The following is a 12,660-nucleotide window of genomic DNA, read 5'->3' as shown; positions in this document are numbered from 1 at the left end:
TACATTATGGGGACAAGTCTGACACAGAACCCCAGCCTTTCACTCCCAAATCTGACTGGTCATGGGTCAGCTCCCACCTGAGGTATCCACCTTGGTGAAAGCTGATTATGAATACTTTCAAGATCATTTTCATATTGATCGCATCAAACCCAATTTGACGGGAGAAGAAACCAAAGCTCTAAAAGAACTAAGGGAAAATAAACAAATTATTATAAAACCGGCAGATAAAGGGAGTGCTGTAGTCATCCTGGACAGAGATCAGTATTTACAGGAGGGCTACAAACAACTAAATGATACAACATACTATTCAAAATTAAAGAAACCCATCTATTTGGAAACACTGCCTATTGTGGAGAAAATAATTAATAATCTATATCAAAAGAAATTCATTAATATGAAACAAAAAAACTATTTATTAGGCTCCTCTGAGCCAAGAGGAAGGTTGTTTTATGAGAGATGAGATAGCCTTTATTTGTCAGTTGCAGGTCTTTTGCCCACAACCGAGATGACAGACCTTGCCGACCGTACATACAATACAAACAATTCAAGCTGTTTTTAACACTCCGACTCTGGTCTCTCAATCTCCCGTTAATAGCTGCGAGCTTCTCCGTGATGTTATTAGCCGTCGATTCTGTGGTCTTGTCACTCTTTTTGCTCACATAGCAGATTCTGGGACCTTACGACCGCAGCCAACTGATCCGAGATGTAGCTTCCGCCCAGAGATGTTATTCTGAGTTGATTCTTTCCTGATGTAATCCAACATACATACGCTCAGAGGTGTTATTCTGAGCATTCACTGCAGTCGTAAGCGCCTCCAAGCTCTTAACCATGCTGCCTTCACTGAGCCCTTTCTGAGAAGTCGCACCTGTCGTTCCAATCCCAGCGGGCAGCCTTGTGGGGGTTTGAACAGCCAGTTCTGCTCTCTTAATTCTCCGATAAGTGAGGGCCAAGCCAGCTCCGATCAGCAAGAACCCTGTTATCATGGTTCCGAATAGGTAGATATCTTCAGCGTCCTCGATCGACAGTCCCGCCAGGCACACGATCCTCTGCCACCCGTCCATCGTGTATCCGGCAGGGAAAGTCCCTCCAGGGCACTCGGGTTCTCCCGAGCCCAGACTTCTCGTTAAAAGGTGTCAATAGCATTCAGAGTTGATCAAATCCATAATTCTCTTTTAGGTTTTAGACACAGACTGTGAGAGAGTGTTCCAGGGAAAGTAATACAAAAAAGACACGAGACTAGACAAGGACATAAGAACTAGCAGGGAAGATAAGGGAGAGGAGAAAAAGTGCGTCCGCCTCCTCCGAGAGCCAAAGAAAGTGAATTTTGTTGAAAGTGGAGGGAAAGTGGATTTTGTTGCCCAAAATCCACAAAGACCCGGCAAAGTGGTCTGTACCATTCCAGGTGCCCCCCGGGCATCCCATCGTGTTTGACTGTGAAAGTGAAACTTACCACACAGCAGAATACTTGGACTTTTTCCTAAATCCCTTGCCCACAAAGCATGATAGCTACATTAAAGATACATATGACTTTGTGGAGAAAGTGAAACAGACAGAAGTACTCGCTGAATCATTTCTCTTCTCTATTGACATTGACAGCCTTTACACAAATATTGATATTAAGGAGGGAATTAACTCTATCAGGAATATTTTCCATAAGTATCCGGACAAGAAAAGGCCAGAAAAAGAATTATTGCAATTATTAGAAATTAATCTTACCAGAAATGACTTTGAATTCAACAGAGACTTCTTTTTGCAGATAAAAGGGACGGCCATGGGCAAGAAATTTGCCCCTGCATATGCCAACATATTTATGGCTGAATGGGAAACTGCAGCCCTGGCAAAATGTGTTAAAAAACCATTGTATTATTACAGATTTCTTGATGATATCTGGGGAGTGTGGCACCATTCAGAACAGGATTTTGAAATGTTTCTAAGCACTCTGAATAACCATAATAATTCAATAAAACTCAAATCTACAATTAGCAAAACCACAATAGATTTTTTTGGACACAACCACCTTTAAAGGCCCAAATTTCCCACAGACCCACAAAATGTATTTTTCAAACTCACGGACACACATGCTCTGTTGTTTAAAACAAGCTTTCACCCAAAACATATGTTTGCTGGTTTAATTAAGTCCCAGTTACTAAGATTTCATAGGATTTGCACCCAGCAGACTAACTTCAGAGCAGCGACCAAAATTATATTTTCAGCTCTCACCACTAGAGGGCACTGTCGCTCTTTCCTTAGGAAATGCCTTAAATCATTCCTACAGACCAAACCCATTGGTTTGACTCCTATTCTGCCAGTGGTTGTGACATATGCCCCATCAACATGCAAATTGATCAGAGTGATTAAGAACCATTTTCAAAACCTTGTCCAGAAAACCCAATTGCTGGGAGACTATAAAGTGATAGCTACCTTTAGAAGAAACAGAAACCTGAGGGATTTCCTCATTAAGGCAAAAGTTTCACCTCTCTCTGAGTCCAAACTCAGGGACCAGGGGCATTTTTTAAGCACCAAAAATGGTTGCGCAACTTCTCTAATGGAAATGTGTTCCTCTCACGGTGTAATGGTACTCCACGCTCCAAGAACTGTGTTTATTTGATTACCTGCAGCAAATGTGGTATCCAATATGTTGGTGAGACAGGCAGCACACTCCTGACCAGATTCACCCAGCACAGATACAACGTGTTAAGACAAAAGAACACACACACACACATATCTGGTACAACACTTTTTGTCACATGGCTGGGAATCTGTCAGGGCCACAGTGACACAGGCAAATCCCAGATGGACAGCTCAGCAGAGGAGGAAGGCTGAGAGAGTCTGGATTGCCAAATTAGACACTGTACACCCTAAGGGGTTAAATGAAAAAAGTTTTGATGGACATAAAGTCCATATAATGTACATAGCTGTCTCTTATTACTGTTTTACTGTTGCTGTGGTTGTTGTTACCATGATTCTGCTTGTCTGTATATATTGATGTAGCATCCTGTCCCTGAGGTTTGTCCTAAACCTAACCAGTTTTAACCCCGCGCTGGGCTTAACCTTATCCCTGATGCCCAACCCTGAGTTCAATCCTAAACCCAACCACCTTTAACCCTATGCTGGGATGACCCTAGACTTAACCTCCCTCTCTCTCTCTCTCTCTCCCCCTCCCTCCCTCCCCCATCCAGAAGCCTCAGACTTAGGATGTCAAAATAATCCCTTTTTCAGGGTATCAAGTGAGGGACATGGTTCCTTGAGCCGGGAGGATGGCCTGTGCATTGGTGCCCGATTGCCTTCCAAATGTAGGTGCAGAAGAAGGTCTTTAACTTCCCTTCAGTACAGTGTCAGTGGATGTGGGTTGGAGATGCAATGAGCTTGAACCTGCAGGCGACCATCTTCACTGACCACACCATCTGTGACGGAGGACTCATCTCTCCTGTTGTCCTGCAAGCAAACAATCATATTTTTTGGAACATGAACTTAATTGCTTTCTTAAAACATTTTTTTCTGCATTTGGTATAAAACAGACTCCAATTTACACAATCTCAGGCTCCCTCCCCACCAGAGAGGTGACATTCAATGTCCCACTGTCAGTCCGGATAGCCGTGACCACCACCCAACACACAATAATGTCATGAAAGCATAATTTTAAAAAGGGCTATGCAAACATGGCCAATAACTTTCATTCTAATGATGTGCAAAATGATTTGGGCACAAAACAAATGTTGCTGTTAGAAAACTTGCAGATCACATCCCCCAAACTTAGTTTGGGGGATGTGATCTTAGTTTGGGGGATGCGAGCCTCAAAGACAGTAAGAAGCAAGCAGATGGAGAAAAAGCAGAACATTTTTCAGAAACTGATTTGCTTAATGGCTGTGCAATCATTGTAACATAGATATTGCTTATGTTGTTAAATAAAGGCTAGATTTGACATTAATAGATGCCACAGATGTTCAAAAGCTGCCACAAAGCATGAAAAAAACGGACGTCTCCGAAAACGTCGGAGCATTTTTGCAAATATGTGATGTCTTGATAAATCGAGCAGATATTTGAACTTTACACAGCTACATTCTCGCCTGAAAATATCTTAAAAGTTTATTTTGTGACCCAGAAAATGTAATGTTTTTTAGCCGCGCTCCTCCGCCATTGCCACGCTTACAAGTACACACAGGCTCCGACAACCGTGGCCGACAAATTCGATCCTCCTTTTCCCCAGACTACCCTTTCTGGGTCACAAAATAACCTTTTAAGATATTTTCAGCCGAGAATGTAGCTGTGTAATGCTCAAATATCTACTTAATTTATCAAAATATCACATATTTGCAAAAGTGCTTCCACGTTTTCGGAGAGCTCTGTTATCCTGTTATCCGCAATAGCTGACCAGGAGGTCAAGGCTTGATAGAGTCCAGGAGCACAGCTAACTCCTGGCGTATTGTTTTCAACCCCCCCCTGCGGTCTTTTGCTACTCAGGTTAAACATGATATATATAGTTAGTTAGTTAGTTAGTTAGTTATGGCTATGGATTGAAAATACCCCCCACACCCCACCCCTAACGGCTGCACCTCCCGAAGAATTTTGTCCGGGCTCCTATCTCACTTTTTTATTTCAAACAATCAACAGAAAATTTCACAGACATAGTTTTATGTAAGGTTTTTAAGGCCGTGGTGTTAATTTTAAGTAACATGAGCCCAGCGGCAGCAGCAATGCTAGGCTAACACTAACTAGCTAGCAAGATTATAAACCTGGTGCTAAACTAAGAGAAGCCACAAAATCAGTTTGAATAAGAGTAAACATTTACTCACCAAGTCAGTGTATCAGGTAAAGATTCACAGCAATGACAATAATATCTTGAGCTGAAGCTTCTCCAGGTTTGCTCAACATATTCCATAACAAATGCTGGCACCATGAATATATATGTATGTATATATGTATGTATATATATATATATATATATATATATATATATATATATATATATATATATATATATATATGGGATCTATAGATCAACTTACCTCAGAATATATAAAGCATATAAACAATTACAGCAATATGATGCAACAAACACAGCAGTGCTACTGATCCAAAATACTCAAAGCTTCATAGAACTGAAACAAACATTTATTTTTAGCTCCATTCTGCTGCTGATACATACTTTAGGTTTCTGAACATTAAACTTGTTGCTGCCTTTCATAGTGTGTAACTTGAAGGCCCTGAGTACTTTCTCCCACACTGAAAACACTGAATGATAACATTATTTGAACATTACCTAATAAGACTGATTCAGGACAGACAGTTAGTTATGTTAAACTTTCCTAGTAGTGATGGGATTTCCGGCTCTTTTTAGAGATCCGGCTCTTTCGGCTCCGAACCGGCTCTTCAGGTTGTCTTGTTGCTTTAATTAATTTATTATTAACAATAATATAAAATTATGCACAAAAGGAATTACTAATGTAAAAAAAAGTGGTTTTATTGATATATGTTTATATATATAAATATATGCGGTGGCCCCTAGAGACAAAACACGTACAAACTCCAAAACACATTTCTAGTAGTGATGGGTCGTTCGCGAACGAAATGGCTCTTAGAGCCGACTCTTTGACGTGAACGACGCGAGCCGGCTCCTTATCGCGAGCCGTCACGTGTTTTTTTTTCTTTTTTCTCTCAGCCTCTCTCTCGCACTTTTTTTCCGCTTCACTCTGCACGCGAGCCTTGTGCTTTACGCTGGGCAAAGGGGGGAGGGGCGGTAGTTACACTCAGTAGCACAGGAAAGAGAGAGAAAGAGAGCCAGGGACAACAAAGTCACATTAGAAAGGTATAGTAATCATCCACAACTATTTTCAGTTGCAGATGATAAAGAATTCAGAAAGTTTATTCATGCAGGTCCATATGACAGAGAATATGCATGTTATTTTTGTTGTCATATTTTAATTTATATTTAATTGTGTTGTGGTTTGCAGTGTTTTGTGTTGTTTCACTTTAAATTTGTAAAAGGAAAAAGCTGAAAATTTAAATAGTTAAAAGTTGAAATGTGAATAGTTGATTTTTGTATTATATGATTTATTTATTACATTTTATGTGGAGTGAATAAATAAAAGTATATTTACGGTGGCACCTACAGACAAAGCAAACTTCAAATCACGTACGAACTCTGAAGCACGTACAAACCCTGAAGCACGTACAAACTCCAAAACACGTAAAAACACGTACAAACTCCAAAACACGTAAAAACTCCAAAACATGTAAAAACACGTACAAACTCCGAAGCACGTAAAAACTCAGAAGCACATAAAAACTCAAAACACGTACAAAAGTCAACAGAAGTGCTCCAGAATGCTAGGCGCAGTGTTGAGCTTTTGTTACCTAGTGGCTACACAAGCCAGCAAGTACCAACGACCGGATTTGGTGTGTGGTAGTAACAGGTAAATGAACATTGTTTTTAAATTATTTGAATATATATGAGTGCCTGTGTATAAATACACAAACATGCTTTCAATTGTGTAATTTAAGTGATCTAGAAATGTGTTTTGGAGTTTGTATGTGTTTTGTCTCTAGGGGCCACCGCATATATTTATATATAAACATATATAAATAAAACCACTTTTTTTACGTTAGTAATTCCTTTTGTGCATAATTTAATATTATTGTTAATAATAAATTAATTAAAGCAACAAAACAACCTGAAGAGCCGGTTTGGAGCCGAAAGAGCCGGCTCTTTTTAGTGAGCCGAACCGAAAGAGCCGGATCTCTAAAAAGAGCCGGAAATCCCATCACTAATTTCTAGCATGAACTGAACTTCAAAGCAGAGCTACTAGATCACTTAAATTACACAATTGAAAGCATGTGTGTATTGTTTGTGCATTTTTACACAGGCACTCATATATATTCAAATAATTTAAAAACAATGTTCATTTACCTGTTACTACCACACACCAAATCCGGTCGTTGGTACTTGCTGGCTTGTGTAGCCACTAGGTAACAAAAGCTCAACACTGCACCTAGCATCCTGGAGCACTTCTGTTGTCTTTTGTTTTTACGTGTTTTTGAGTTTTTACGTGTTTTGAAGTTTGTACGTGCTTTGTCTCTAGGGGCCACCATAAATATACTTTTATTTATTCACTCCACATAAAATGTAATAAATAAATCATATAATACAAAAATCAACTATTCACATTTCAGCTTTTAACTATTTAAATTTTCAGCTTTTTCCTTTTAAACAAATTTAAAGTGAAACAACACAAAACACTGCAAACCACAACACAATTAAATATAAATTAAAATATGAAAACAAAAATAACATGCATATTCTCTGTCATATGGACCTGCATGAATAAACTTTCTGAATCCTTTATCATCTGCAACTGAAAATAGTTGTGGATGATTACTATACCTTTCTAATGTGACGTTGTTGTCCCTGGCTCTCTTTCTCTCTCTCTCCCTCCCGCTCTGTTCCTGTGCTACTGAGTGTAACTACTGCCCCTCCCCCCTCTTCCCAGCATAAAGCACAAGGCTGGCGTGCGGAGTGAAGCAGAAAAAAAGTGCGAGAGAGAGAGAGAAAAAAAAAAAAAAACCCACGTGACGGCTCGCGATAAGGAGCCGGCTCGTGTCGTTCACATCAAAGATCCGGCTCTAAGAGCCATTTCGTTCGCGAATGACCCATCACTATTTTCTAGCAGTCCTTCACAAACAGGGAACAGTCTGTCTATTCTCTCTGTCAGCTGCTGCTGGCTCTTCCTCCTCCTCTTCCTCACACACTGCTGAGTTTGTCCTGGTGGATCATCAGGGGTGCAAAGCCTCACAGATGATGTGCAGCAGTGGGTCCCTCAGTCTGTCCTCACTCTGGACACCTGCAGTCGTCACACATGGAAATCAAATGTGTGATAAGCTGCAGGATTCAAACACAAGTGTAACTTATAAATACATGTTCATACTTTTATTCCACAATCAGAGAGAAAGAAACAGAGAGAGAGTGCAGGACAGACAGACAGGTGACAGTCTCAGGTGTATACACTGCTACAAACAGGAGGATTTAGTGTGTGAACAAGAAGAGTTCCAGATGGTACAGTGGACACATGTGTGACTGCTGTGATTAAAGCATCTTTCTTTCAGCTTAACGAGTGAACCGTCAGCTCGTTCAAACACACGTTAAAGTCCGTTTGGCTCGACACCACCGAACAGAGGCAGCAATATAACATAGCTAACATTAACAGTGCAGTGAATCCTGCTTGTGCCGTTATATTCAGGACTGCAAACCGAGCAGCATCAGTGACTTTCAGCTTGTTGTGTTTGTGGATATATGACTGACTTTAATTATCCACAAAATCATCACATTCTCTGTAAGATTAAGGTCGACTATTGTATTATTATATTTTAAATGCTTTAAAAGCAAGTAAAAGCTGAACGTACAAACGTCGCTAATGTCACATAACTTTGCCGACATGTGGCCAACAGTAATGTTTTAATGTTCCTCATTATTAAACATTTGCACATAAATAAGTGACGTCATATTCAGTACTTACTTTTCACAGTTTACTCTTCGGCCGCTCCGCTTCTGCCGTCTGCGGCAAAATTATCCACACCGACTGCCGCGCTATGAATTGTGGGATATGTTGGGCCACGAAGTCTACACCGCCACAGCCTTAAAATTCAGGGAAATGAAGGACGCATTTGAGGGCTTTATTTCGAGCGGCCTTTGAATTGGGACAGCCTTCGGCGCGCCACTGTGACGTAATCGGCCTTAAAATGCAGCCTTTAAGGCTGCAGACCCTGAATTGGGATACAGCCTGTGAGAAAGATCACAATGTTTGAGGAATATGCCTCTAAAGTCCAGCAGGGAGGGTCTTACATTATGAGAGGCCATGAACTCAGGGCCACAGCCCCCCCTTACAACATCAGTATCACAGCAAGAACACAGTTTTTTAGGGCACCCACCCTAAGTGTGGGTAGCTTTAGGTTTCCAAATAACCCATTATTGCTGGTATTTTTTACAGTTAAAATAATCTTGGTTTTTGCTGTCAAGCAGAGACTAAATTCTGTTAAGATTGTTAAGCACAATATTTAAAAAATATTTTCCTCAGACCATTTCTGGTATTTTTGCAGCCAATTTGCATTGTGCCTACGTACATTTGTATTGTAAGGGCCAGATTCTAATGAACAGTCTCTACTTGACAATAAAAACAAACAATAATTTTTTTTACACTTCTGTATATAAATTCACACAAGTCTTCATCTAAATATATCCTTTATAATAAAAATAAAAGCAGATACAACAGAAATGGTCAAAATTACCCTGAATTGGGCATAATGGAAAACAAATAGATTTTGTATACCTGAAACTGGCAAACTTTTCATTTATGTTGCTGTCACTTAAGCATGCAACTAAGTTAGAAAATATTGTATTGTTTATAGAAGGATTTCCTACAACCTGTTTCATAATCACAGTATATGAAAAACATCCTAATGACAATACAGATAAAATTGCTTCTGATAAGATAAATGGCATGTGCAGAATACTTAACAACCATAACATAATCTAAACAGATTACTGAAGAATAAAAACCTATCACAGGTAACTACACTGACTATTACTGACATTAAATTTCAATTGACTTTTCAGTTTTCTGCTGTAAAGAAGGTGCTGTCGGGAAAACAACATGTTCCCCTTAAAAATCTCCAGCTAAAGAAAGTAATGGTGGGATTTAAGTTTTATATTGAAAATGGTTAAACTAATGTGACAAATTTGACATTGCTGGTACAGAATGTATGAGGCTGTGAGCATTTTTTTTGTAGTTACTGGATTTGTTATTATTGAATTCATAAATCTGTAATTCTGTCATGTTTGTGATTTCAGGATGGTTTTACCATGACAGTCTCTGAGGGAGGCAGCTGTTAACAACTTGTCAGGGTCCTGGGTCCCCTGACCCAGCATGTTTAGTTCTTTGTGCTTTTTGTATTATTGTACTAGTGTGAGTTATTCTATGGTTTCGATCCCTTGCCCTTCTGTTTCTCTGTGTACCATCTGTTCTGTGTAAGTCTGTGTCTGCATGTTTGAGTTTCCCTCTGTGTCTTTCGTTCTTAGAGTCCTCTACCTTATGGTTTGTCTCTTTGTTTCTTAGTTGCTGTCTCCACCATGTCAAGTTCGCGTCTCTATGTCGTACTTCCTGTTTTACTTTGAAGGTCCGTGTCTTATGTGAATGCGTCCTGCTTTCCTTGTCTCGTCAGTCCTGATTTCTCCCAGCTGTGCCCTCCTTCTGTGTCTCATTCCCCTCGTTACTTCCCAGTGTATTTAAACCCTGTATTTCTCTGAGTCAGTGTTGCGTTGTCCCTCATGCTGTGTGGATCTCCCTGTGAGTTTAGTTTGTGAGTTTCCAGTTTAGTTTACTTTGTGTGACTTTCTCCTGCCAGCAAATAAAGCTGAGTTCTTTGTGTTTAAACCTCGTGCCTGCATTTTGGGTCCAACTCCTGCCTGCCGCACAGCGATTCATGACACAACTTGAACGTGGGAGACCACATCAGCCTCTCTCACATTAAGCAGAGACAGTCCTCATATGGCTTACAGCTTCACAGTAAAGCATTTACACAGATTGAGGTATGAAGAAGCTAAACCTTTGTTTGTCTTATCAACAAATGTTTAAAACTAGGTTTTCAAATTTGACATAATATTATATATATTATATTATCTTACACACACGCATATATCTATCTATATCTATATATATCTACATATTTATATATATAGATATAAAAATTCACCACTCGCCCCTGTGGGCGGTCAATCCTTCAAGCTCGGGTCCTCTATCAGAGACCTGGGAGCTTGTGGGTCCTGCGCAGTATCTTAGCTGTTCCTAGGGTTAGGGATGTGGGATTGAGTTCGGTCCCTAAAGGGTCCAGATGGTGCTCTGTCCATCCCTCTGCCACTTGTCCCCTGCTGGACACGTCTACGGGAAGGCAGCCGCCCTCTCCCATGACACACCACCGTCCAGCCTTCCGAGTCCATCCGGGACCCCATGTTTGAATCCTTAATTTTTTGTCTCTTGATGTCGCCTTTGTTATCTTTATTTAATAATTGTTTTAATGTGCTATTTATTTCAGTTAGATATGTAAAATATGTGTATATGAATTTACAATCACCAACAAAGGCAAGAAAAAAGAAAAAATGTAAATGAAATTTTTTTTAAACAAAAATAAATGAAATTAATAACATTTTTTAATTTTTAATAAGTGAAGATCAAAGAATTAATGTGCCCACTGCCGCGATGTTTCGACCCAAGATAGGTCTTCCTCAGGCTGGGGCACAATGAACGTCAAGCTGGGAATGCACACAGAGAGAGATGTTGTCTCTTCAACGGTCAGCTCCCAAATGAGCTCCTCTCTGCTGTGCAGCCTTTTATAGGCTTGGTTTCGGGTTCGTGAGTTTTTGAATTTTGGGTTGGGCAATGTGTTTTCAAATGTCTGTGATGGTTTTAGACTAAAATAAATGTGTTTTTTAACCTTTGTAATAAAATTGCATGAAATGTATTTTTATTTTGTATATTATGTGAATTTTTAAAGAACTGTATTGTTAAGTGATGTATATAAGATTTTAAATTTGCATTTTTATGTTTTAAATCAATCGTGTTTTTATGAATTTTTGTAGGTTTGTAGAGAAATGAGTTTATGATTTGATAATTGGATTTGTGTGTTTTTAGCCGAATTGTGTTTTTATGCTTCTTGGGTTAGGAGGGGGAAAATAATCCCTTCTCCGGGAGGAAAAGGAGCGTGCGCAGTCCATCCTCCCTGCGGTCCTCCGTACCCGTCCTAGAAAACTTGGCGGTCACGTTGGCGGCGGCGGCCATAACGCACCACCATCCAGCCATCTGCCATGGCGTCCAGTCTTTTTTTCTTTTTTTCAAAAAATCAAATGTGATTCAAAAAAATTTCTATTTAATTTTAATGTGAACAAAAACCGCTTTCCAAAATGTGGATAGGAAAAAGTCACGAAAAAACAATAAACAACAAAAGAAGGTCTGCCAAAAAAACCTGTTTATTTAAAAATAAACACAAAAAACCACTATTACTATATACAACTATTTGCTGGGTTAGCTGGCAATAGTTGGACAGGCAGAGATGTGCGTACTGAGTGCCGAGTGGAAAATGAGCTCCTGTGCGAGCTCCGCCTTTTATACTCTCCCCCGGCTGTGTAAATGCCCATTCGTCTTTTTTAACTTATGTTCGGTAAAAATGAATTTTGTCTTTATTTTTTAATGTGCATTACAGTGTCGGGATGATAAAATTATTTTACTGTTACTATTCATAATCATTATTATTACGGTTGCATCACTTATGGTTTATTATCACTTATGAGTTATCATCATTTGATTAGAGCATTTATGGAAACTGTTGATGTTACATTAAAGTCTGTATTTCAGGTGTTAGCTGAACCACATACTAATCTTTCATTGCAGGTGCAGCTCTAATCATGTTATACACATATTGCATTTTTGTGCTAATTACAGAGTTGAAGCTCAGTTGATAATGGTCGGAAGCTTCGGTCAGCGTGAGTTTGATCGATCAATTGGAATACCTACTGGGATAATGAAGGATTGCCTACATGCTTACAATTCACCACATATTATGCAGGGATATAATAAAGGCCTGTGTGCCCTCATGTTGCATTGAAGTCTGCCTAGT

General features: G+C 39.6%; 1 long non-coding RNA gene across 1 annotated transcript in view; it reads right to left on the bottom strand.

Moving 5' to 3' along the window:
• The window catches only part of LOC146504724 (uncharacterized), a 236,660-nt gene extending 230,153 nt beyond the window's left edge, over nucleotides 1-6,507 (bottom strand). The window contains exon 1 of the long non-coding RNA XR_014877722.1: nucleotides 5,536-6,507. This is a non-coding gene — a long non-coding RNA (uncharacterized LOC146504724). The remainder of the gene's footprint in view (nucleotides 1-5,535) is intronic.
• Nucleotides 6,508-12,660: the final 6,153 nt, after the last annotated feature.

This window comes from Neolamprologus multifasciatus, chromosome 13 (genome assembly GCF_963576455.1).
Source record: "Neolamprologus multifasciatus chromosome 13, fNeoMul1.2, whole genome shotgun sequence".
NCBI classification, from domain to species: domain Eukaryota; kingdom Metazoa; phylum Chordata; class Actinopteri; order Cichliformes; family Cichlidae; genus Neolamprologus; species Neolamprologus multifasciatus.
This window is presented reverse-complemented; position numbering and strand designations above follow the sequence as displayed.